This window comes from Syzygium oleosum, unplaced genomic scaffold (assembly GCF_021117445.2).
Source record: "Syzygium oleosum isolate NSW1041296 unplaced genomic scaffold, Sole_v2.1 Sole_v2.02, whole genome shotgun sequence".
In the NCBI taxonomy this organism is placed as follows: domain Eukaryota; kingdom Viridiplantae; phylum Streptophyta; class Magnoliopsida; order Myrtales; family Myrtaceae; genus Syzygium; species Syzygium oleosum.
Genome location: NW_026607486.1, coordinates 7,391,720 through 7,416,880, shown reverse-complemented (window position 1 = coordinate 7,416,880; position 25,161 = coordinate 7,391,720). Strand labels below are relative to the sequence as shown.

The window sequence follows — 25,161 nt, the reverse complement described above, 5'->3', positions numbered from 1 at the left end:
AGGAGTAATAGAGAAGGAGAGTGAAGACGGAGAGGAAGATGGAGATGGGTGGGTATCAAATGGAGATTTGGGCTTCCCTTGGTACTTCAATGCAATCAAGTTGAGCAGAATTGGAAAGATGAAGATAAGAATGGCGTAGTGTCGCTCCATTGATCACACCCGATAATAGGCATTTTGGATTTGTATAGCTTTGGAGGAAGAGGAAGAGGAAGAGGAGGTGCAAGAACAGAGAGAATAAAATTCCATATGATTTGGAGGGAGGATGGAGACGTGTTTATAGTGACTCAAATTAAAATTTTAACCCATAAATCTTCCAAAATTGTTGATGTAGGGAAGGACCAAGAATGCTTACGATTTAGACTCTATTTGTTTCGCGAAAAAACATTTTTCAAAAAAATATTTTCCTCATTTTTCAGCGTTTGGATTTCTTACGAAAATGAGTTAATGGAGAAATGTTTTCCTCGTCAATAGGAAACCTATGCTTAAATTCAGGAAAATAATTTCATATTAAAAAAATAAAAAATCATTGCTCAAAATATGACTAAATATTGGGCTCTTTGACCAAAAACTCTGTGCTTGGGAATGGGAACCCTCAGCTCATTCTCGAACACTAGGGTCTTGGGGTTCAACGAGGCTAGAATTGGATCCTCGTGCCCATGCTTGATTTCCCGACCATCCGTATGCAAGTCATTAGTGCCCGAATAATATATGTGTATTTAGGAAAATCAAATTAGATTTCATGTCCAAACAACAGAAAATATTTTTCGACTCTTTTTCATATTGTAGTCAAACACCGAAAATATTGCTATTTTCTTGAAAAATGACTTCCTAAAGAAAATTTTATAAAAATATAATATTTTTTGTTAAACAAACGAATCCAGTGAAATTATTAGGTTGGTGGAAAAGAGAGAGAAATTTTTTATACATAAAAAGGAAATAAAAGAAAGATGCACATGTGAAGAGAGCCGCCGCGAAGTATCGTTGGCAGCAGAATTCGTTCACGACACATTTTAATGTCGAAATTCGTCGACCTAGAACAATAAGGAGGAAGAAAAGTCATAGGGGTGTAAATGGTTCGGTTCGGTTCGGTTTTTCAAAAAAACCGAACCGAACCGAACCATTAAGGGTGCCCCCTTGAACCGAACCGAATTTGAACCGAACCGAATTGGAACCGAACCGAAAAATCGATTTGGTTCGGTTTGGTTCGGTTTGTTCGGATCAGTTTTCGGTTTCAAGTTCATTAAGCATAGAGAGAGAGGAGAGAGGAGAGAGAAGGGGAGAGAGAGAGGGCAAAATAGCCCAAAACCGAAGTGTTTATTTTAGTTTGGTTCGATCCGAACCGAACCGAACCGAACCGAAATGAACCGAACCGAAAAGAAAAATTGGTTTATTTTGATGATCCGAACCGAAACCGAAACCGAACCGAAATGCACGAAATTTTCGGTTCGGTTCGTATCTCGGTTCGGTTTTTCGGTTCGGTTCTGACACCCCTAAAAAGTCAAGCTCCGGTATGGACCAAACCGAATTCTAGTTGATTAGAAAATTAAGTGGGGCCAAATAAAGAATTTGCTTTTTCTAGCTTGGATTTGTTCATACTCGAGAAAGTAAAATAAAAGTACCAAGTCCTGACGTATACACAATTTGGTGATGACTAATCAAAGGTATTTTTTTTATGGGTTAATACTACGAAAAGCCCTGACTGATATTTTTATGATAAATTTATCACAAATTAATTTTTTGACTACAAAAATCTCAAACTGGTACACACATGACAAATTTACTCTCTGTTAGTTTTCGTTAAAATTTACCGTCAAATTATTAAGTTGGATGACATGTGATAGTTGACGGGTGTATCAGTCTGGAGTTTTACCCTTCGTGTATCACATGTGTACCAATTTATGATTTATCATGGTATTGATATAATTTAATGAAAAATAAATTTATCACAAATATATCAGTTTGGGATTTTTTGTGATATTAACCTTATTTTGATTTGTACATATTAGAGAAACAAGAAGCATGAAGAGTTGTTGATGCCTGTGGGGAGATAGCACTTCATCTCCACATGCATCATATTAGGCCCACAAAGATTTGTAGATTATTAAATGAAAAGCAACCAATCCTTTCGTGTAATTTGAGGTAATTTTGATCTAACAAATTTCGATACTCATCAGACCCTAATCAAATCAAAACATATAAAAGAGACTACGGCTCTCCTGATCAGAAGACTTTTAGAAATAGTTTAATTCTATCGCATTTCTTTTAGGCCTAACATCCTAAATAACTTTTTGAATCCACAAGATCTAGTTAACGTTTTAGTCTTCCGTACACCCATGCTGTACGAGCTCATCCACAAGCGAGCTCGCTTAACCATTCTTATCTAACCTTTATTTGTTAATCACAATCATTCCCAGCACGTTAATTAAAAATTTCTGTTAAAACTAATCGTTTCTTAAAATTATCGACATGATATTTTCAATACTACAAAAAATCTCAAACTAGCGACACATTTCAATAGTCGCGAGATGGGGGAACGGTGACCTAACATGCAACTTGGATGTCAAGAGACATATTATTCATAAATAAGGTCATCCCGAATTTTTTATAGATAATATAAAATTGGCGGTCCGGTCCTTCATTTGGTGGTAGGCATAGAACCTGGATTTTATATATATTTTTTATAAAGTTAACTGTCCTTGCATAGAAATATATATATTATTAACTGTCCTGGCATAGAAATATATATAAATATATATAAAGTTAACTGTCCTTCATCAGGGGTGGGCTTAGAAATATTTATATAAAATCCGGGGATGAGCCAAGCTGCATCTTCTCACTAAAAAGCTATATATACATAGTTCTTTTCAACACCATTTTTCTTAACATACTCTATACACTGTACTATTCTTCAGACATTTGCTCTGCTCTTGCAGCGCTCTCTCTCTCTCCCCTTCCTGTTTCCACATCTATATATTCAAGAATGCCGACTTTCGTGCGTGATAAATGGAACAACATCGATGCCATTGTCACTTTCATTGTTCCAGTTCTACTCAACTTCATTACCATGAAATATCAGAGGACACCCGATTCTCCATTTGACACCCACCCCATCTCCATCTTCCTCACCATCTTCACTCTCCTTCTCTATTGCTCCTTGTCCCTTCAACTTGTTGCTCGTCTACCAATCTTTCATACTGCTTGCGGTGCCCACACCTTTCTCTTCTTAAGGATTTTTTCCTCTCTCTATAGCTTTCCTCACGTCGGCGTTGTTTCGAGGCCTCTCCTTCTTTCTCCTCTATTTGCCGTTGTTGATACCGCTCTTTGCAGCTCACTTTTGGAGTCTTATTCAGAAGCTCAAGTAAAAGATTCTAGTGGTCACATTTGTCCATTGGTTTCGCCATCGAGGAAGAACGCCTCTGCCACGTACGATTGCCGATATAAATTTCATGTGAAAATTGTAGTACTAATTGGTGTTCAACCAGTGATTGTTAGTGGCACAAGAATAAATAAAGGAAACAGTAGACGGTGTAGAGTGATACACTGGCGTAGGATGCTTGTCTGCCCAAATGAGATAAATTTTCTTGTATTTAAGTTATCTCATGGTTATAGCTTCATTGAGAGGCTCAAATTGATAAGTTATTTACTCTGTCGTAAAGGGAGTATATTATAATCCATACTTGCTCAGATAAAGCATTGATTCATATCAATAGCCCACACCAAACATACTGGATTTCTTTGTATTAATAGATGTGCTATGCTGATCATCAATGTGATTTCTTTTCATTGCCAGCTTTTCCTTTCTTTCATATTTGCATCTAATGTCTTGTCTATAATAACCCGACGAATGACGCTCTGAAAGGGGGAAAAGACCTAACTTTTTGCTCGTTTCTTGGTAGTGAAACCCGATTGAGGTCGTTCCTATTGGTTGTTCTTGCCCATTTAGTTTTGCTGCGATGCAAAATTTTGCGGTTTGGGTCCAAATCGATGAGCATTTCTGCATTTTGGATTTTTCTAGGTTTATGTTAGTTAACCCGTTTTGTTTTTCATTGGAGCGATTGGCTTCCGCTTTTCACTTTCGACCGTTCTTCTGACTTGATGTATGCTTTAATGCTGGATTTTTCAGTTCCATTGTATACGTAACTCATGTTTGATGGTTTTATCTAGAGGTGGCAAATGGGTAGTGGGCTAGGTTGGGTTTGAGTGGATCATAAATGAGTTCAACCCAAATTCATCAATTTAACTCATATTGATCAATTTATTAATTATATAATTTACATGATCCATACCCAACTCAATTCATAACCAACCCAAATGCACCCATTTTATTCATTTTTTTTTCTATCTCCTTCTTTCAAAATCTATACCCACCAATAGAACCATTAAAATGAGCCATAAATATATTTCTTAACTCATATGAGTTAGCTATATTTAGGAAATGAATCATAAATGAATTTAAACAATGGTTCATAAATGGGTTAGAATTGGTCATAAATAGATTTACAACCTATTTAGACTTAATCCATTTCTACGATTTTCTTTATTCTTTTTTGTCTTCACTTGTGTATACTCACTGTGCAATCTTATCTCAATTTAATTAAATTAAATATAAAAATATTTTAATAATATGAATCGGGTTGGATATTTGCATTACATAAAAAATAGGTCAAAACGGATTGGATTAAATGTATCTATTTGAGTCACGTCATTTTTATCCTGCCCAAACCTCACCTGACCTGACCCACCGTTGGACGGGTTTTACCCATCAGCGCCACCACCGTCTCCTCCTCCTCCCCAAACCCCAGTCCCCATCTCTCCTCTCTGGCTCCGTTCCGGTGCTCGGCCTCCTCCTTCCCAGAGAAACGTCGCGCTGGCTCCGCGTCCCCCTCCTCCTTTCACACACGATCACGCGAGACTTCACTCGAAAGCGCCGTCGAGCTCGTGACGGGTTCCCGGAGATGGAAAGCAATCAGTAGTCATTCTGGCAGTTCAGCGGCCAGCTTCGCCTCGCCAACCTCTCCCTCAACGACTCCATCTGGAGTAACGACTTCGCCTCAAAACTCCCCGAAGAGCGACGCAAGTTCGACACCAGAGTCGGAGGCATAATCACCCCCCACCAGCACCAGCAACGCCGATACCAACATCAACGCCAACGCCAACAACGACCCCCTGATAAATCCGCTCAACAATGGTCAAGATCGAGGGAGGGGAGCACGAGGGCAAATTGGGGAAGAAGAGCGGGGGCGGATACAGGAAGAACGGGAGCGACAGCAGCCCATCTCGGGTGACCATGATGGCTCGGTTCGAGGAAGAGATGAAGAGAGAAAAAAGAGGGAGAGAGAAGAGACGCCTGAGTCCTATAACTCCTAATGAACCCATTTAAATTCATTTATTGTGAGATCTTTGACAGGGAACCCTTTTATGATCTATATTTTAAATCTTATTTTAAGCAGATCTATTTATGGCCCACTTTCATAATTTTGGGTTAAAATATGAATTTGTGACCCATTTTGACGATCTTGGTATTGTCATAGAGTTAGACGGGAAAAGTATATGAACATAAAAAAAAGGAGAAGGGGAAGTACAATGACTAGGAATAGTCAGAGTGAGTTTCATGGGAAGATCTGTGAGAATTAGATGTTGAAATTGGCTTGAAGTAGGGGTTAAGTGTCCCCTGCTTGTTTTTGAGCAATAATGGATTGTGATCATCCAACAAAATCGAAGAAGACACTTTCATAATGTTTCTCCTCTATTTGTGCTGCATTCTGCTCTCTGAAAATGTTGTTCTTGCTAATGGGGTTTTTTTTTAAGTGATCCCTCTGAGAAACAATTTTGAGGATTATTCAATTCAGATGCTTTTGTCTGAAAATCAAAAGATGAATCTTCGCCTCGCCTGGTTACTGCCTTAATGTGATGCCAAAAGAGAGGCACTACGATTTGGAATTTTCCATCATTGCGTCGAGATAAGTGCAAGTGATTAGGGAGAGATCCAGCTTGGCAATGAGGCTTTTCTGTGTTTGATGATTTGTATAGCTTGGTTGATTTATTTTATTCGTAAATGCACGCCACTTTTTTCTGAGATCTGCTGGCATATTTTTCAGCTGTTACTGTCACGGAATTCAGGGATGCTTGTGTTACCACTATTCCTTACCGCTTTTCAGGTTTTCAATTGTTCTTTTTAGATTTTAAAGATACAACTCCTCTGCTGGCGTCATATATCTGCAATTCTAATCCAATGGCATCTATCTTCTTTCTGAACAATTTTCAGGTTCTGCTACACTTCCAAAGAAGTTGGTTGTGCCGCCTTTATTTCAAGCAGTTATCTTTTAGTTGTTTTCAGCCTTTGAGTTCTGTAATGGCCGGTGAAGTCTCAGTGACCCTTCGTAACGGCAACTGCAATGGGATTCCATCTAATCGTCAAAGGACTTACCAAGTTGTTGTTGCCGCAACATGAGATATGGGTATAGGCAAGGATGGCAAACTTCCCTTGAGGCTGCCCTCTGATCTCAAATTTCTTAAGAGCATTACTCTCTCGACAATTGATCCTGGGAAAAATAATGCAGTCATAACAGGTAGAAAAACATGGGGGAAAGTATTCCTGCTGAACATAGTCCTCTACCTGGCCGCCTCAATGTTGTTCTCACTCATTCTGGGAGTTTTGATATTGCACCTGCAGAGAATGTCATCAAATGTGGAAACATATGTACTGCCTTGGATTTATTGGCTTCATCTCCTTATTGTTTATCAATTGAGAGAGTTTTTGTCATTGGCGGCCAGAGGTATCTGAATACTTGTTCATAACTACAATTGCATATGGGTTCTTCTCTTTCAACCTTAGTAACTTTTCTTTTTTGGTGCAGGGAAGCTGCCAGCGCTCCTGGATATGATGCTATCCACAAAACTGAAATTGAGACAACAGTTGAATTTGACACTTTTATGCCCATGGTTGATACATCTGTCTTTCACCCGTGGTACTCGTCCTTTTCTGTCGTTGAAAGCAACATCCAATAGCTACTTATGTCCGTGTAGGATGTTCTGCAGTGGATTTCTGCCTCAGAAAAATTGTATGATTGTCAATGGTAAGACAGATTCTGTTAAGTTTGAGGTGAAGAATTTTACCTTTGTGCTCAAGATGATTTTTTTAGATATGAAGAGTACCTGTATCTGAGATTAGTCGAAGATGTGCTGCTGTTCAATGGCACTCCAAAGGATGACAGGACTGAAACTGGTACTGTATCAAAATTTGGATGCCAGATATGTTTTGTAAACCATTAATATCTTGTCAGCTGTTACATTCTATCTGGCACATCTTTTCTATCAAGTAGGAATCACTCTGTTTATTCTCTTTCTGCAGGTGCAGTTCAATCTGCGCATAACCTTCTCTCTTTTGACAAATAAGGCGTGCTGCTCCAAGCTGGTCTACCTCTTTGTTATCTTCTTCTTGTAAAAGTCATTTATAAGAAGTGGAAGGCTTTCATTCTGAAGTCTAGTGACTGAGTTATTGTTATTGAATGAGTGGTCTTAGAAAGTATTTAGGCACGGAGTTGTTGAAGAACTCTTGTAGTTCATCAGTGTATCTACAAATGCCAAGGTAATGACCAGGGTTCTTGTTTTCTGCAGAGCTTGCATTTTTTAAATTACTTCTGTTCATTTGCCCACAGTTTGAACTCTATAAAGCAAATTAATTGTTGCTTTTCTGTAAACTGTTACTAATCGTTACTGTAGTCTGTCAGTCCTCTAAATGGAATGTATAAGTTAATTGCAAACTTATTCTTTGCAGTTCCACTTTGAGAAATAAGAGAATGCCTTTTAAGCATTTATGATTCAAGAAAATTGCTGAGCAGGATTTGTCTAACAACTATGACTGCAGTACTAGTACCTCCTCTGCTCCCCTTGATTAATCAATTGGAAGTGCTGTCTAGGCTGACCATTAAAGCAATTGCATGCTACTACTAATTTTGCTTAGTCATATGTTTTGCTTGATATCCTACTCGTTCTTAAGTTCTAGCAGAGCATTCCTAATTTGCTGGGGAAATTTTGAAACATTTCGATATTATGAGTTTTTACAACCTTTTACAGTTGAGTAAGTTTCCACCTCATTCTGCGGAACTGTCTGGCTTAGTTTTGGTGTGAAGTAATTACCAGTAAAACCATTAAATAAGACCACCTGTATTTCAGCTTCCTCCACACTTTTTGGTCAGAGTCAGTACCATGCTTATCAAGTGCACATCAGGCTCTTAGTTTAGATTTGAAGCGTGCATGTCTCCTCCCAAAATTAGATTATGAAGACAACCTGTAGGAATCTTAACCTAGCTGACTATCAAAACTGATTGACATATTCGCCAGGAAATACAGAGACTTTATGTCACGTCCTATAGAACAACAGTCTGGTAGTGACAAATAGGAATCATTGGTCGAGGAATGTTACATGTATCATTTGGACCTACAAGATGGAACTGCAGTCATGTTTATAATTCGCTAAAAAATATCACCTAAGGAAGTTAAGCTTGAGGATGTGAAATATCTATTTTGAGAGGCAATGATGCTTTAACTAAGCATGTAGATTACTCTTCCTTTAATTGATGAACAGGCCCTTGATGTATGTTTTAATCGAGTGATGACTCCATGAAGTTGAGTTGGGAAATTGTATAGTTGAAGTGAATATAAACGGTTGCTGAAGTTGCAATTCAGGGATCTAAAGTGACACTTATATGAAAAATGGATTGATGTGATAACTAGCATATGATCTTAATTGCCTTTGCTCTTAATTGGGACATGTAATTGGTTTCCTGCACATGTATCCCTTGGAAGGTATTCTAGATGTATCCGTTTGCCTTTAAGAAACTCTCTTTTGACCGTCTAATGTTGGGATGACTTTGTAAGACTAATTTGAGAATGCCCTTTTTCCAACAGATTCTTCAGGGAAAAGGCATTCATATATGGAATGGCAATGCATCTAAAGCCTACCTTGAGCATTTCGCATCCGATTCATGAGAACCAAATATGTATGGTTATTTTTTCTTTACCTTGATGACTCTATTTTAGACTTAGTCTGAAAGATGGAGAAGAAGTTGACTTAGGACCCATTTATGGCTTTCAGTGGCGGCATTTTGGTGCTAGGTTGGTTTGCCTTAATTTAGTTGATCAGTTTTTATTCGTTGCGGCAATCTATGTTTAATGACATTATATATGTTGTATGTCACAGGTACAGTAATATCCACGCTGACCTACCGGCCAAACGATTTGATCAGTTGTTGGATGTTATTCACAAGATCAAGAATAATCCAGATTCTCGTTGAATTATACTCTCTGCTTGGAATCCTTCTGATTTAAAACCGTTGCCACTTCCAACTTGCCGCATGTTTGCACAGGTTAGATATGTTTGGCTTCATTTTCCTGACTTCTCTCTGTTTTCTTTCCTTCTTTGTTTGATTAGCCTAATTTTACCTTTGCAGTTTTATGTTGCATGTGGAGAATTGTCGTGTCAAATGTATCAGCGCTCTGCTGACATAAGATTGGTAGTACCATTCAACATTGCTTGTTACGCTCTCCTTACATGCATGATTGCTCATGTTTGTGGTATGTATGTGTGCTTTAGGAAAAACATCCCAATATTTGTGGTATGTTCTTCTCTGTATTGTCTGTAATGGCTGATGTGCGGGGAAAAGTGACTCACAGATGCCTTTCTTATGCTTCTTATAGGATACTGTCTGGTCGGAAAGGATTTATGCTTCTATGGAAAATGCATTACGAGGATTGCTCCTATAATAGTTTACACTCTAGTGGTTGCTAGATGATTACTAGCTTTGATTTCCCAGCCTAAAGGGTGAGAAGCATCCCTATTGATAGGAGGATATAAACATGGGAACTAGTACTTATGTCAAGTTTTTCTTCTGCTGATCTTTCTCCCGGTGATATTGGGGATGCTCATGTTTTATCCTACCCATGTTAGAACTCTGCAGGAACAACTTCAGACAGCACCCAAGCTCTTTCCAGTGAGTAATCTGCAGTAAAATTGCAGGATGGTCACTTCTCTTTCGTTTCATTGTTCTGACTCAACTTATCTTCTGCTGTACTCAATAACACTCTTGTCCACATGTACAGATCTTAAAGATAAACCCAGAGAAAAAGGATATAGACTCTTTTGTAGCAGCTGATTTCAAACTCATTTGGATATGACCCTTATGATAAACTAGAAATGAAAATGGTAGATTAGAATTCAAGATTTGGTGACATTCATGATGGACTTCCTTTACAATTTTATATATGGTAGGTATGAATTCCTTAATTCCTGCATTTCCTCTAATATTGTTAGCTTTATCTTCTTAGTCAGAATGCTAATATGGTAGACAATTTTAGCACCATGTCCTTGACAGCACGTTGTTTTATGAAACATTTGGGGATCGCAACCATTTCCAGTGATATTAAAGGAGGCTCTGTCAATTATAATAGAATATTTGTGTACTTATTTCTCATTGATATCCTTACTATCTTTAGTTTAGCAATCGATATGAAAGAGAGTTAAGTCTGTTGCCCAGCTATTCCATTAGTATAAGTTGTGCAGTAGGGGTGTGATAATTGAGACTCTGGGCATTCAGATGAAGTTCAAAATCGAGATAGATGCATCTGCTGTTTCATTATCAATTGTTAAACCTGAGCCTGACTGTGGTTGAATTTTTTATACTTATTACATTAGCTGCAGAATGTTCCTTGAAACTGATTCTTTTTCTTTTTTAATTTTCTTTCAAGTAACCCGAAGATTACATGTTTCTGTCTTACATAGGGAGTTCTTAATTGGATGTACCTAATGCTTGGCAATTTAGGAACTGAGAATCCTTTAGTCCCTCCAGAATCATGGTAGTTCTAAGGTGATTTAGGATGTTCCTTTATCATGCTATATCGTGAAATTCTGTCTATGGATGCATAGCTCTTGCTCGCTCAGAGACAGATAAACCTTTGAAATTGTATGGTTTTCCTGAGATTGTGTTTAGAAGATCTGGAATCTCTGAGTTGCTGCACGTATTCCAGTCATCATCATGAGACTCTCTATCTGTCTTCTTCATTGTGTTTCTCTCTCTTTGATATTCAATTTTTTGTGGCTCGCAACTCATAGGCTCTGAAGAAGGACAAAGCCCTGCCTCCCTTGTCCAAGCCTGCAAAGTCTAGTGGTGGAAAGCTGAAGAAGAAGGCGTGACTGACTCTCTCTCTCTCTCTCTCTCTCTCTCTCTCTCTCTCATGTTGAGCTGTTGAAAGTATCGGGACAGCTGGGGTTCCTTTGTAGTTAGTGAGAATGTTTTTCAATGATATTACACGAAATGAAGTGAAGATAGCAAATCTTTCATGTTCGGCTACAATGGCCTTGCAAGTTTTCAATTTTTTCCATTACATGTACATTTTATTAGGTACTCAGGGACCGACTAACGAGCTGTAGGTTTAAGTTGAGCTATCGAAGAGAGAATGGGCCTTCATTTTTGTTCTTTTTCTTGTTAGTGACAGATTGTTTTTACTGGCGAGTGTTTTAGCAATTGGTCTCTACAATTTCAGGCAAAAATTAGATGAAAAAGGAACATGTTTTTTATGTTCATGCTGCTTAAATTTTTGTTGATGTCGGCTTAGTTGGGTCATGATAGATTACGTTCTGTGATGGTGAGCAGAAATGGAGCAAGGGAAACCAGAAGGAGAAAGTGAACAACATGGTGCTGTTTGACCAGGCAACTTAGGACAAGCTTCTGTCCGAGGCACCCAAGTATAAGCTCATCACCTCGTCAATCCTCTCTGATCATCTAAGTGTAAGCCTTAATGTTAAACTTATCAATATTTATAATTGTCTCTGTCTAAGGTTTAGGCATCTACTTTTTCCCCTTTTCTGCTTACAATATCAGTCAGCTAGTTATTTTTTATTTTATTTGATGGTAATTGGTATGTTCACACTTGAACCTTTCTGGACATGTTTTTATGGAACCTTTTATTGATACACTTAGGTGAACCATGTACATGTATGCATGTGACTGATAAGATGTTTTCAGCGGGATCATGCTCTGTTTATTCTCAGAAATGCGTCAACTTGTTAGTTTTGTATATGTTGGAGTTCTCAAGTAGACTTTGCATCTGATAAAATTCATTGGATGGCTTCCTTAGGTCTATAAAGTTAGGAGTATAGTATGGAAAGTTTGTTGCCATAGGCAAATGATGATATAACTTAGAACTCCCCGTCGGCTCACTACTGGCAGAACGAATTGTTTTATTTCTTGGCCTAATAGTATGCATTCTGCATCAGGAATTTTGTGGCGGCAGGACATATATCTGCTAATATGGATAAGTCAGCCTTTGTTGGAGAATGAAATTCACTTTCTGAGATTTGTACCCTGAACCAGTCTCTTGCGGATCCTCTAAGCTGTCATATTTACTCAGTCCTTAGTGTTCACCATCCTATACATTGAATTTTTATAATTTGCTGCATTTGTAGATGGTTGTCTGCATTCCTTGATTGAGTTAAGATGACAACATTTAATTTCCTTGCCTTGATTTTACCGGTGGCCTTATGTTTCTGTTGCTTTCGAACTTATGGTATTTCACGTCCAATGTTTTGCATAGAATAATTTTATACCTCAATGTGCTATGGCTAATCTATTCATGTTCTCATCAATGAGAGGATCTTGCAGGCTGAGCTCCTCTTTCTAGTGATTTGTCATCTCTTCATAATTTATAAACTTTATCTGGTGCAGATTGAATGGATCACTTGCTCGGAAGGCAATAAGAGAACTCACAGCTACAGATTTGATCAGGAGATCTACATCAGGGCGACACATAAATGTGTGTCTTAGGCCCCTTGCATTTTCAGCTATATAGTAATGGTTGTTTTATATGCTGCGTTGGTAAAGTAATGTGTTTTTTTATCTGTGGGATAATATGATGCATGTTGTGTAGTATTCATGAGACAGGTTAGTGTTCTTTCAGATTTTTAAGTAGTTTCCAAAAAGCCAACATTTGGTGTACATTCAATTCTTTTGCCCATCGGTATTACTCTTTCACCAGTTCTTATTACCAATGCCAAACAGATTTTAGCATCACAGATGCTCACCAACGATTATCTTAATTAAATTGTACAAACAGCTCATGAGTTGACAGATAGAGATGTACTGCTCCTCATGTGGTAATTTTAATGATGTGCATGGCAAATAGTAACCGTGTACGAAGCACAAGAATGGGTCTTTACTTGTCTGAACTTTCGTCTACTTGATGAGATTAGTCCACCAGATCCCATAAAAAGAAAGCCCAACATTTTACACCTAAGGACAGAACCAACGCAACCTTTTAAACGTTTTAAAGGAACTCTTCGGAAATAAAAATAACATAACTTTTCAAACATCTATAAGAAGCTTAACTTTTCAGTCGGGAGATGAAGATTGAACCTTGCTTTAGATCCAGTTTACTTTGAACGCTGAAAAGCCTCATCTCACGTGACTCACACATGACTCGCTAAGCTGACGTGTATAGCGAATTGCGTTAATCTTGACAAAAACAGATGTTATTTTGGTAATAAATGCGAGAAATTTGATAAAAAATATTGTAAGTTAAATTTGGTAACAGCAATTATAATTTATAAAGGTATGCTATCCCTTGTATATATTGCTTGGTAAGGTTGATTTGGAGCAAAGTATCCCTTGTGTGAATTACTTGGCAAGGTTGTCTGATTACTAGCAAAATATCCAGAGGATCTGAGTGCCCAAAATCACGAGGAAACAAGTGATTCCTCCTCCTTTCATCATGTTGTGACAAGATTAAGTTGTTCCGTCTATTGTGGCTTAAAAAGGGTCGAAAGTGATATTTTTCACTTGTCAAAATTTGGGACAATGACATGATTAATATGTACTCTTCTTTGAAACTTTAATTTTGTCCAATTTGATCCTCGTGCTCTTTGTGTACAACCAATTTAGTCCCTCAAAGCTGGTTTGGTATGATTGGCTTCTGACGTGTCCATTCAACTTGGCCATGGGACCTCTGTTAGTTGATGTGGCTGTACACGTAATTGACACATCAGCAAAAATTGGTAAAAAAATAAGAGAAACTAAAACACCAGTCCGCTAGTTTATGCAAATCCGAAAAAGTTATCATGGACGAGCCACATGTAATAAAACTTGCACTTGTGCTTTTGGCCAGGCTTTCTTTAGGTATCTAATAATATTGCTTCTGCTCACCCTTGGCGCGCCTCTCCTAACTGTTGCTCAATTATTCTAGAATAATCTTTTTAGGAGGGACAATTTTACATAGTTCTGCCAAATCTTCTATTATTTAATCATGGCCCGTAAAATTTCAAAGTGTTTCGATTTTCCCAACAAGAGAGGTTATCAAGTCAAGATAAGATTGAAAATGGGACTACTTTTCCTATCTCTCGTCTCTCCCTCTCTTGGTACTCGTTTCCTCTCATTATCAGACTCTTTACACTACCATGGTACATTATTTTCTCCCTAATTAATTAATCTAACAGGCTAAGTGGGGTCTTTGCCAACATCAAACTTCCGAGGCATAATGATTTGAGCACTGTCTCAGATATAAAAAAAAAATAAAACTAGTAAGAATATCCTTTTTTGGATAAATCAAATATTAGAGAGATAAGGGACGACTCTCACCTAGATCAAAGCGAAGGCCAGCGCCCTCATAGCTAGTGGCTGGCTTGTGCTTGGTTTTGTTGAAGCACCACTACAGAGATGATCTTCTTCGAGACCAAATTGTTCAGTTTTTTGGAGGAAAATTACTGAGAACCTAGAAATTAGGGAGGAGCAAACTCTCTATACAAAACAAAAAGTAAAACACTGTTGCAGAAGCAAACGATTGAACAATAAAATTAACAGAATAATAAAATAAATCGAACATCAGATTTACGTGGTTCGGTAGTAGTGACCTACGTCCAAGGGAAGAGCAGTAACAAATTCCACTATAGATCAAGCTATACAATGAAGATTATATCTATACTTGAGTCACTCAAAAACTTTCAGTATTTCCCAAACCTCAATTATACACAATAACTCAAACAGTATTTAGTCTAATAATTTCTCACGAAATAATCTCTCAATCTCACGAAAGAATTATACACAAAAAATCTTACAACGGGATTTAATCGACTTCAACACTAAAAGTTCTTTGTGTAATTGCACGAACGGAAACCCACGCCAAGTGCTCGGTCGAAAACTGCACTTCAAGACTCGTAAAACACCAAAGACCAAGAAATATATATCCAAAAGAAGGGACCATCATTTACCTACTTCAACATGAAGAAAGAGAATCCATATAATCCTAATTGGATTCGGTCAACTAAGTTCACGTTCTTTAAATTTCCTTTTTCTTTTTTTCAAAGTGAAGTCCAGCAAATAATATCAACCACGAAGGAAATCCCACCGCGAGAAGATATTCATAATTTGGTCCTAGTCAAAATACACGTTGGACTTTCCAACTTTGGTGGCCGAAGACTCCAGCACATATTAGGAAACCTTATTTCCGAAACTTGGTCTTACATTAATTTATATTTCCAAAATTCAGATTTTCGCTTCGGGCTCAAATTCGAGACATATTTTAACAAATTCAAAATTAAATGGAGGTCGAAAAAGAGTGATCCTCAAACAGCACTCAAATCGGAGATTCAACGTGAGTGATGATGGCTACATCGAGCTCTAGCGAGATGAACACAACGGCATCAAAACCACCTTGTTAGCGATGAAGGACATCGAAGGCAGCGGAAGCACGGTGGTGACGCCATCGATTGAGGGTCAAGCTCAATACTGCATTGGGCTACAACTGTTTAATAGCTTTCAAAGAAAAGTACGAAGTGAGAGAGAAGAAATGGAGGCGGCCTTCGGAAAACATTCATGCTCGGGATAACTCTAAAGAAATCCCGGTGTGGGTTGCCGGAAAAGGGAGGTGCCGCCTCTCCCTTCTCTCTCAAACGTTGCCATTAGGCAGCCTTCAGAAAACATTCACGTTCGGGATAACTCTAAAGAAATCCCGGTGAGGGTCGCTGGCAAAGGGAGGCGCAGCGTCGTCCTTCTCTCTCGAACGTTGCCATTCTGCTTTCCTTATTTCTTGGAGTTTGACTAACTTTTAAAATCTTTCCTTGATTTGTTTTTTACTTATAAAAATCGGAACAATCATAGGTTAATAAAATCGTACGTGCAAAAGAATCATTTGGGCAAAGACAAAATGTGAGTCCAAACATCCATATGCACGGCCACTATTTTATTATAAATGCACCAACTAGCTACTTGGAATCTTGGATACGTGCATAGTTGGTGTTGAAACTATGCATATTTTATCATAAAGAATATACATTGTTTATTGACAAGAGTAACATAGTTTATCAAAAGAGAAGGATTTTTATTTATTATTCGTTTTTTGGAGGCAAAGTAAAATTCTCACAATCCAATAATTAGGTAGGGGACGTCAAGCAAACATGTTGTAATTTCAAGGCCTCTTCAGGAGGGAAGTTTGGTTGGGAAAATTAGCTAATCAGTCCTAAATCAATTGTACGGATGTCAATTCGGTTCTAAATTTTTTAATATTCTCAATTTAGTCATAAACCTTTCCGCAAAATTTTAATGTAGTCTTTTTAATTAATTTTTACTGGAAATTGTAGACATGACGGTCTAATTATCGCCGACTGTCCTACGTGACACATTGCAATGCCATCAGTTTCCAATAAAATTGGCCGAAAGGATGACATTGGAATTTTCCGTAAAGGTTTAAGACTAAATTGGAAAAATTAGAAAGTTTAGGACTGATTGGATAATTTTATTAAGTTTGGTCTCCACGAAACTTTGGTCTCTTCCAATTTTCTGGACATGTTTGATTTCGGATTTTATAAAATTGAGATTTGCTTAGACATGTCTGAATCGAATATTTCATTTGGGATGGGAATATCAAGTTTCTAAATAGATACAACATATTTGCAAGTGATTAATTCAATTGAAAGAAACAAAAAATATAACAAAACTATTTTACTCAGATTCGAAAAATGGGGATAACCAGAGTTACCAACTGGATGGTACCAAATTGGAAACGGATGCAGATTCAAGGCAGCTTCCCGAGCTCTCAATTCATTATAAGTCTCTGTCCCATATATATGCCGAAAAAGAAACACTTCTCTTCCATATATGATCCTTTTTGGAAAATCATGACATGGAGGAATTGTAACAAACAACACAATGGCCTAGGGGAATCATAAAATTCCAGTACACTAAAAGCTATAAAAAGCATAGAAATCTAAGTAAAAATCTCGGACAAGTAGTAATTCCCCCGCCTCCATTCACCTTTGTTTCTTTTGATAATGACGGATTGCGTGTCGACAGGTACTACACTTCTGACATGAAATGTGTATCAGCAACCGTACGTGGTAGAAGCAATGGCGCTTTTCCTCCATGCAATTGACGGCGAAACAGATGGACGACGACTATTAGAATCTTTTGTTTTACCAAACCAAAGAGATCATACAAGTGACCGGCAGAGAGTAGTATCAGGAACGGCAAATAAAGGAGAAAGAAGGAGAGGCCTGGGAACAACAAAGAAGTAAGCAAAGATATAGAGAGGGAAACAGAAAGGATCATGAGGAAGCGGAAGGTGCGGGCACCGGAAGAAGTATGAAAGGCTGGTAGATAAGCAACAAGGGGAAGGGACAAGGAGCAATAGAGAAGGAGAGTGAAGATAGAGAGGAACACGGTGATGGGATGGGTGTCAAATGGAGAATTGGGGCTTGCTTGGTACTTCACTTCAATAAAGTTAACCAGAATTGGAACGATGAAGGTGAGAACAGCATGGATATTCCTCCATTGATCACGATCAAGAAAAGGCATTTTTGGATTTGTATATATTGGAGGAGGAGGAGGTGGTGGTGGTGTGATGGTGGTGGTAGTGGTGGTGGAGGAGGTGGAAGAGCAGAACGAATCTCAATACATCGGAATTGAAAAAAAAAGTGTGAATTTATAGGGATTAGTCCATGTAAACACCAACTCGAAGGCCTCCGAGTAGTCATGGCCACGGGTCGGTTTTGGCTCTGAACCGGCCCGAAATCGGCCCGGAACCGGCACGGAATCGACTTGGAACCGGCCAGAACCGGCCCGGTCAAACCCTGGCCCAGCCCGTTGACCGGGCCCCCGATTCGAAACCGGAACCGGCCCGTGGCCTACGGGCTCGGTTCTGGTTCCAAATTATTTTTCAAAAAAAATAATAACGAAATTTTAAAAAAAATTCATTATTTAATTTTTTTTATATAAAACAATTTGAATTCTAATTGCCATGCATTGTAAGTGCATTGATTTCTAATTACAAAGCTTGGCTTGGGTGTATTGAACTCTAATTACAAGGCTTGGCTTGGGTTTTATACACAATGATTTTAATGCCTCTTTGTTCTCATTCGATGTGGGACTCTCGGCTTGCCTTGAATACCTTCAATGTGAGACTCTTGGCTTGTCTTCATGCAAATGCCAAGAGTCCCACGTCGAATGGGAATGAAGAGACCATCAAAGGGGTTGTGTATAAAACCCAAGCTAAGCCATGAGCATGTGAAGTTGTATGCCTTTTGTGGCTACGATCCTTTGCTAATTAAGAGCAAAGGGTTCCATTGGACCGCCTAGAACCGGACCGGACCAATGGTCCGGTTCCCGGTTCTATGATTTGCCGGTCCGGTTCCTAGTTCTAAAATTAAGGGACCGGTCTTACCGGTTCGGTTCCCGGTTCCGAGCGGAACCGGACCGAACCGGGAACCAATCACCCCTACAATTTACATTTTGATTACAATTTATATTGAATAATTCATTATTTCATAATTTTATAATTCATTATTTTTTTATTTCATAATTTATTTTTAAAATTTTTAGATTACGAACCGGAACCAGCCGGTTCCAGTTCACACATGGCCATGAACCGGAACCAGTCGGTTTCAAACCGTGGCCATGACTACCTCTGAGGAGTTTGCATTTGGATAATAATCATTATTTATTATTTATTTCCCTTTTGGTATTTTCTCACGGTCTTTCCTCTTGCTTTCGCGGTTGAATAAGACATAGTTTCTTGTTATTATCACCTTGCAACGTTTCTAGAAATAGCATTGATTTCAACCCCTTGTACATAAACGATATTTAGCAATTAATTTTATTTTGCCCTTTGTAAGTATATCCCTTGCCCTTCATTACTGCACGCCTTGCCTTTTCTATAGAGAATCTCAAATTCCGCGTGAATTAGGGGGACAAATCGAACGTGTACATGTGGAGACATTGAACCAGAGTTTGTTCTCACCAAAGCCTAGTCGTAGTTCACTTCTCGCGGATAATATCATATTTTTGAAGAAATATTTTTCGATAAATCATTTTTTGGAAACATGCTGTCATTTTCCCTTATTTGATTGAAATTAAAAATAAATGGAGAATTATTTTCCGTCATTTGGAAAGGAAGGACTTTCTTTTTATTTTTATAAAGAGATACACTATTCGTGTGATATAAGAGCTACACATGTTATATCATCATAATTCAAGTAAAGTGAAATATGAGGAGCAAAACAAAACCAGCAGGAGTGAAATTGAAATTTTAGACGAAAACAGCTTCCATAACTTTTTTAATGCATAAACAAAAGTTCGGGGTTTCCTCAATAAAATAGCAAGTTCAGGGTTCAACGTTTTCTAGGATGATGGGCTTGAAAACAATAACAAGATTCTAAAATTAAACAATCTCGAAATGTCTTTTGAATAGAAGATCAATCGTCCTCTCTTATATATATTGATTCGGGTATGGTGTGATAAGTATCAAAATTTTTAAGATTGATTGCTTTTTCCCATCGTCGGTAACCCATGTTACCTACCATTAATCTCACTGCTATAAGCCGATCAATATATAGGTTTTAGCCATGATGCTTTCCTTAATTAATCGAAGTCTATAATTACTAAGGTTGACTTCATCTGGCTTTGTAAGCACAATATAGTCTTCCAATCTCGGTTAGAGGAGGGGATCATTTTCCAAAAAATTTCACGAAATAAACGTAACGGGGTTTGATTATTCATGTTCATCAAGCAAATCAGCGTGGTGCATTATGATAGAAACAAGAAAAATCAGTGCAGTGAATAGGATGATTGCGCTATTCTACGCGTGTTGGGTCTATCGAACGCATCGGGTGTTGAGGGTATGTCCAGGCTTCAGATGAATTACCCCCATCTTTTTCTTTGCCAGAGGAAAATGAGGGCACTTGTAGATTGGTCAAAGAAGTGGGACATGAAACTTTCCGAAGAGAGGAAAACGAGTCAGTTGCTAACAAAGACTAAAGGCAAGGCACCACTGGCATGGTCTACCACAAATCCTAGTTGGGCCCCGTTTATACGTTTGCTATCATCTTGCCATTCACGTCAGCAATGGAATCGTAGTAGCTGCATGTGTTCAACTAGGCCAAGATTGCAACCCCACGAAGCAGGAAGGGAGATGGGAAAACGTATGAGCAACGCTACGCGTACAAAATGTCCATGGAGATTTAGCACGTCGAGTGATGCGATGATAAGCATGACAGTATTTGATTAGAGGTTTTATCTGCTTAATATATGTTGGACTTACGGCAGAGTAATTTTAGGATCCGTTTATTTTGCGAAAAATAAATGATTTGAAATTTTTTTTCCCGAAAATGATTATTTGTATCGCTTGAAATAATTAGTCAATGGATAATGTTTTAATTATCGACAACAATTTATATCTAAATATTTTCGTAAACAATGAAAATATTTTTTGTTAGTTCATTTTAGTAAGCGATCTAGTAATCATTTTTAGAAAAATATTTTCTAAATCATTCATTTTTCGCGAAACAAGCAGAGCCTGTCTTTAGCTAACGGAAGCCCCGATCTTGCTACGGCAATTCTAACTATAGGATGCCCTTCTGTGTTCAATGCCAAGGGTTATGGCAACCAAACAATGCTACATGTAAGGATTATGTTGGAGATCAAGATGATTGAAGGGTGTGTCACTTTAGTTGAGCCGGAAGTAGCAACCTCAACTCCTTCAATAGTCTCTATCTAGATTTCTTTTTTAGGGATAAGTACATTGGAAGTCCTAAAACTTGTCGCAAAAGTGTAATTGAATCTTAAAATTTTCAAAAGGTGCAATCAAGTCCTAAAACTTGTGACGAAAGTTCAATTGAGTCCTAAAACTTTCAAAAAGTAGAATCGAGTCCTGAAACTTGCTAAGATAGTGCAATCGGGTCCTAAAACTTTCGACAAGAGCAATCAACGGAATAACATGATTGGATCAGTTTGACAAGTTTTAAGACTTGATTGCACTTTTTGCAAGTTTTAGGACTTGATTGCATTTTCGTGACAAGTTTTATGACTTAATTGGACTTTTTAAAAGTTTTAGGACTCAATTACACTCTAGTAACAAGTTTTAAGACTTCCAATGCACTTATCTTTTTTTTTAAAGTTTCTTTTTTATGATGCGATGCCATCGCCCTTGCACCAGCCACAACTATCTTTAAGCACATTGAATTTTTCTTATCACTAAGAAAAACCGAGTTAAGAGAAGCAACCAATTACCTTTTTGGGATAAGTTTTAACATTTGATTACATTACTATCGCGCCGTGCTTTCGCACGCCGTGCTTTCGCGCGCCTATAGAGGTACTTTCGTTTGTCACGAATGAGGAAATTGTCCCCGAATGAGCTGCTAAGGTATGAAACGGATATTTCGCCCAAACGTCTCACAAACATCTCATTACTAGACGAACGAGGGTCTCTCCCAAATCATACCTTACGAGACATCAGGTATTTATTTTTTTTAATCTTTCTATTTAACCTAAGTTTTGTTTTGGAGTCGCCACTAGTTCTTATAGGTCGATTAGAAACCTAATCAAGGTATGAGAGAAATATCATGATTTCTGCGAACCAGAAATCACATGGGTAAGGGGACTTGATTACTCTCGTTGGGGCTCGAAATCATCCAAAAAAGAAAATAGAGGAAAGACCTTACCAGGATCGTGGACTCCACCAAGCGCCGGTACCCATAAAATCAATGTAGATGGCTTGTTCTTGGAGGGTGAAGCAACTGGCGCCATCTCATGGGTGTGCCGAGACTCCACCGGGAGGCTCGTTGACGGCCATGCGAGCGCCATTCGGGTTCGATCGGCTCTTCACGCTGAAACTCTAGCACTGCTCCAAGCGGTGAAAAGGGTGTCCTCCCGTGTGTTAGCAAAGAGTGATAGTGGAGTCTGACTATTCTTGTAAGTACACTTCAAGGAGCAGGTCAGTTACCATGGGATGTCCACGTGTCTGACTATTCTTGTAAGTACACTTCAAGGAGCAGGTCAGTTACCATGGGATGTCCACGTGCTTATCAAGGAATCCCACCAGCTCCTTATCAGTATTCAAGGCCTGCGGTTGGCCCATTGCTTGCGAACCCAAAATAAGGTTGTAGATTGGGTCATCAAAACCCAAATCCATAATACCCTCCTCTCTAATTGGGTCTTTAACCCACACCAAGCTCTTTGGGATTTATTATGCTCTGAAATCCACTTGGTGTACCTATGAACTTTTGATTATGAATGATGAATGAAGCTCTTTTTCGACCAAAAAAAGAGTTGATTTTCTTTTAAAATCTTTTCCTGTGTTTTTACTTATAAAAATCGGATGATTAAAAAGGTTAGAAAGATGGTATGTGCAAACGAATCGTTTGGGCAGAACAATAGTTTAGCTTTGAAAAATGACAAGAAAATGACACGCAGTCGCATGACCAAACTTTCATGGTCTCGGCTACTTTGAAGTTTCTAAACAAACGTCAATCCAAGCATCCATACGCTTGCACACGGCCACTATTTTATTGGGAAAATTACCACAATAAACATATTTTTCTTGTACCAATTCAATCATCAACCTTTCAATTGTGCCAATTTAGACCTAAACATTTTTACGTTTTGCCAATTGAGTCAAGTGAAATAGGTTTAGTACTATTTTGGTAATTTTTCCATATTATATTCTATATAAATACCTAGTATAATGGATACTTGGATACTTGGTGTTGAAATTATACATTTTTTTTTATTAACATAGAGTATACCTTCTTCATAGAGAAAGAGAACGCATTTCTTCTATAAACACCCTCAAATGGCACATTCCTCCAAATTAAGAATAAAACTAAATGTTCATTATAATACATGTAACCATACTCCTATGTATTCCCCCACTTGCTGTTTCATTTGTTTCTTCTTGTGCTACTAATAGTGACTGTTTGAACACTCGCAAGTACTACAAGTCTGACATAAAATACGTATCAGCAACTATACGTGGCAGAAGCAATGACGCTCTTCCTCGACGGCGGAACAAATGGACGAATGCAAGTACTAGAATCATTTGGTTTACCAGAAGAAAGAGTTTCTAGAGGAGACCATGCAAGTGAGCAGTATTAGTAACGGAAGATAGAGGAGAAAGAAGGGGAGGCCTCGGAATAGTATTGACATAAGGAAAGCTATAAAGAGGGAAAAGGAAAGGATCAAGAAGAAGCGAAAGGTGCGGGCACCGCAAGCAATATTAAAGGCTGGTAGATGAGTAACAAGTGGAAGGGATTAGGAGCAATAGAGAAGGAGAGTGAAGATGGAGAGTGTCGCGACCTATCCGTCCCGATCAGGGGGAAGCATATGTATAGGTATAGAGGTATTTGTCAATCGACGTGAACATCGATTGGTTCGTTCAAAGGATAAACCAAAAGGCTCATCTATCCAAGGACGGAGGCGCTCTCAAGCCTCTTACCTCACGCGACATTAATTTCTAATATACGCATTCAATTGGAGTCGATACTAGCCATAATCAAGGGTTAGCTAGAAACCTTAATCGAGACGCGGGAGTGTCGTCTCGATACGGGCGTAACCAAATATTCTAATAATCGGGGACTAGATTACAGTAGTCATCTAACTAATGCTCTTTCGATCCCTAAACTTGACCATTTGCTAACTAATGCGTCTAGGCAGCCTATTGAAGAGCCTAAAGTTCATCCTAACCATGTTAAAAATGAAAAATAACAATCAATATATTAAAATGCGCAATCAAATAATCATAATAGAAACAAACAACCAGCGGCTTTGTATCGTCTCTAAAAAAGAAAAGGCAATCAAAAGCCCTAAGGTAAAGCTCTAAAGGCTTATCCAAATTTTGGACCCAATTTTCAAAAGTTTCACATTTTTTTCTATTTTTGTACTAAGTCTAGAATAAAATTAACACTAAGATCTAATGAAATTAACTCAAAAACTAATTTCTAGACCTTTCCTAATTTTTCTGAATTTTTCGGAATTTTTAAAATATTTTTATATCTTATATCTTATACCTTCATTACAGCTCATTTTTATGTTTTCCCTTTGTTTTTGCTTTTCTTTTTCTTTTCTTTTCTTTTTTATTTCTTTTTTCTATTTCTTTCCTATTCCCTTTCTTCTTCACCGACAACACCATGGTTGCCTTGCCGAGAGCACTCAATTTTCAATCGACACTCAATACTCTGAAACACATGAATAAAGATATACACATTTCAAATAGTAATCGTGACATACTCGACACCGGCTCTCCACCGTCCCTTATCGCCGGACCTCCACCGTCAATCACCGGAATAATGCCACCGGTGAACACCATGGGAGCACATGATGGTGAAATATGTATGGTATCAAATCTAAATGCTAGCAGATCAATCGATAATAATCAATTTGCGTCAACATATTCTCATATTTGAACAAAATCGCAGACTATTTCTGACGCGTGTCTTTGAGGCATTCTATCAAACAGGTTGTAAGCGTTTCATCCGCAATGCCTATATACAGATCTAAGACAAACGATTCATTCTTAGTTATCAAAAACAAGAAAAACCTGTCTCAGATCATCGCAACAACATCAATACACGTTCAAATCGCAAAAATCAAAAATAGAATTCATTGTCTTTGAGCAAACTGTGTTTGAGCAAGTATAGAATATTACCTGCGATGATTACTGATCAGACTTGAACAAGGCGACCACAAAGAAGTTACAGCGGCCGAAGTCGATAAAGGAGGTAGTCGGTGATGATTAACAACAGTGAATCGGTCTCGAGTAAGATCCAAATTCTTCGAGCTTTCCTCGCCGCAAAACAGAGTACAACTGGTGAGGGCTGAGGACAAGTTCGCCGGAGGTAAGCGGTGACTT

The 25,161-nt window shown here is 38.2% G+C and overlaps 1 protein-coding gene and 1 pseudogene across 1 annotated transcript in view; both read left to right on the top strand.

Moving 5' to 3' along the window:
* Positions 1-6,148: 6,148 nt before the first annotated feature.
* The window catches only part of LOC115689666 (bifunctional dihydrofolate reductase-thymidylate synthase-like), a 38,428-nt gene continuing 19,415 nt past the window's right edge, over positions 6,149-25,161 (top strand). The window contains exon 1 of the mRNA XM_056308327.1: positions 6,149-6,265. The gene's annotated coding sequence lies outside the window, so the exon portion shown is untranslated. The remainder of the gene's footprint in view (positions 6,266-25,161) is intronic.
* LOC130137374 (bifunctional dihydrofolate reductase-thymidylate synthase-like) lies at positions 6,233-11,184 on the top strand (annotated as a pseudogene).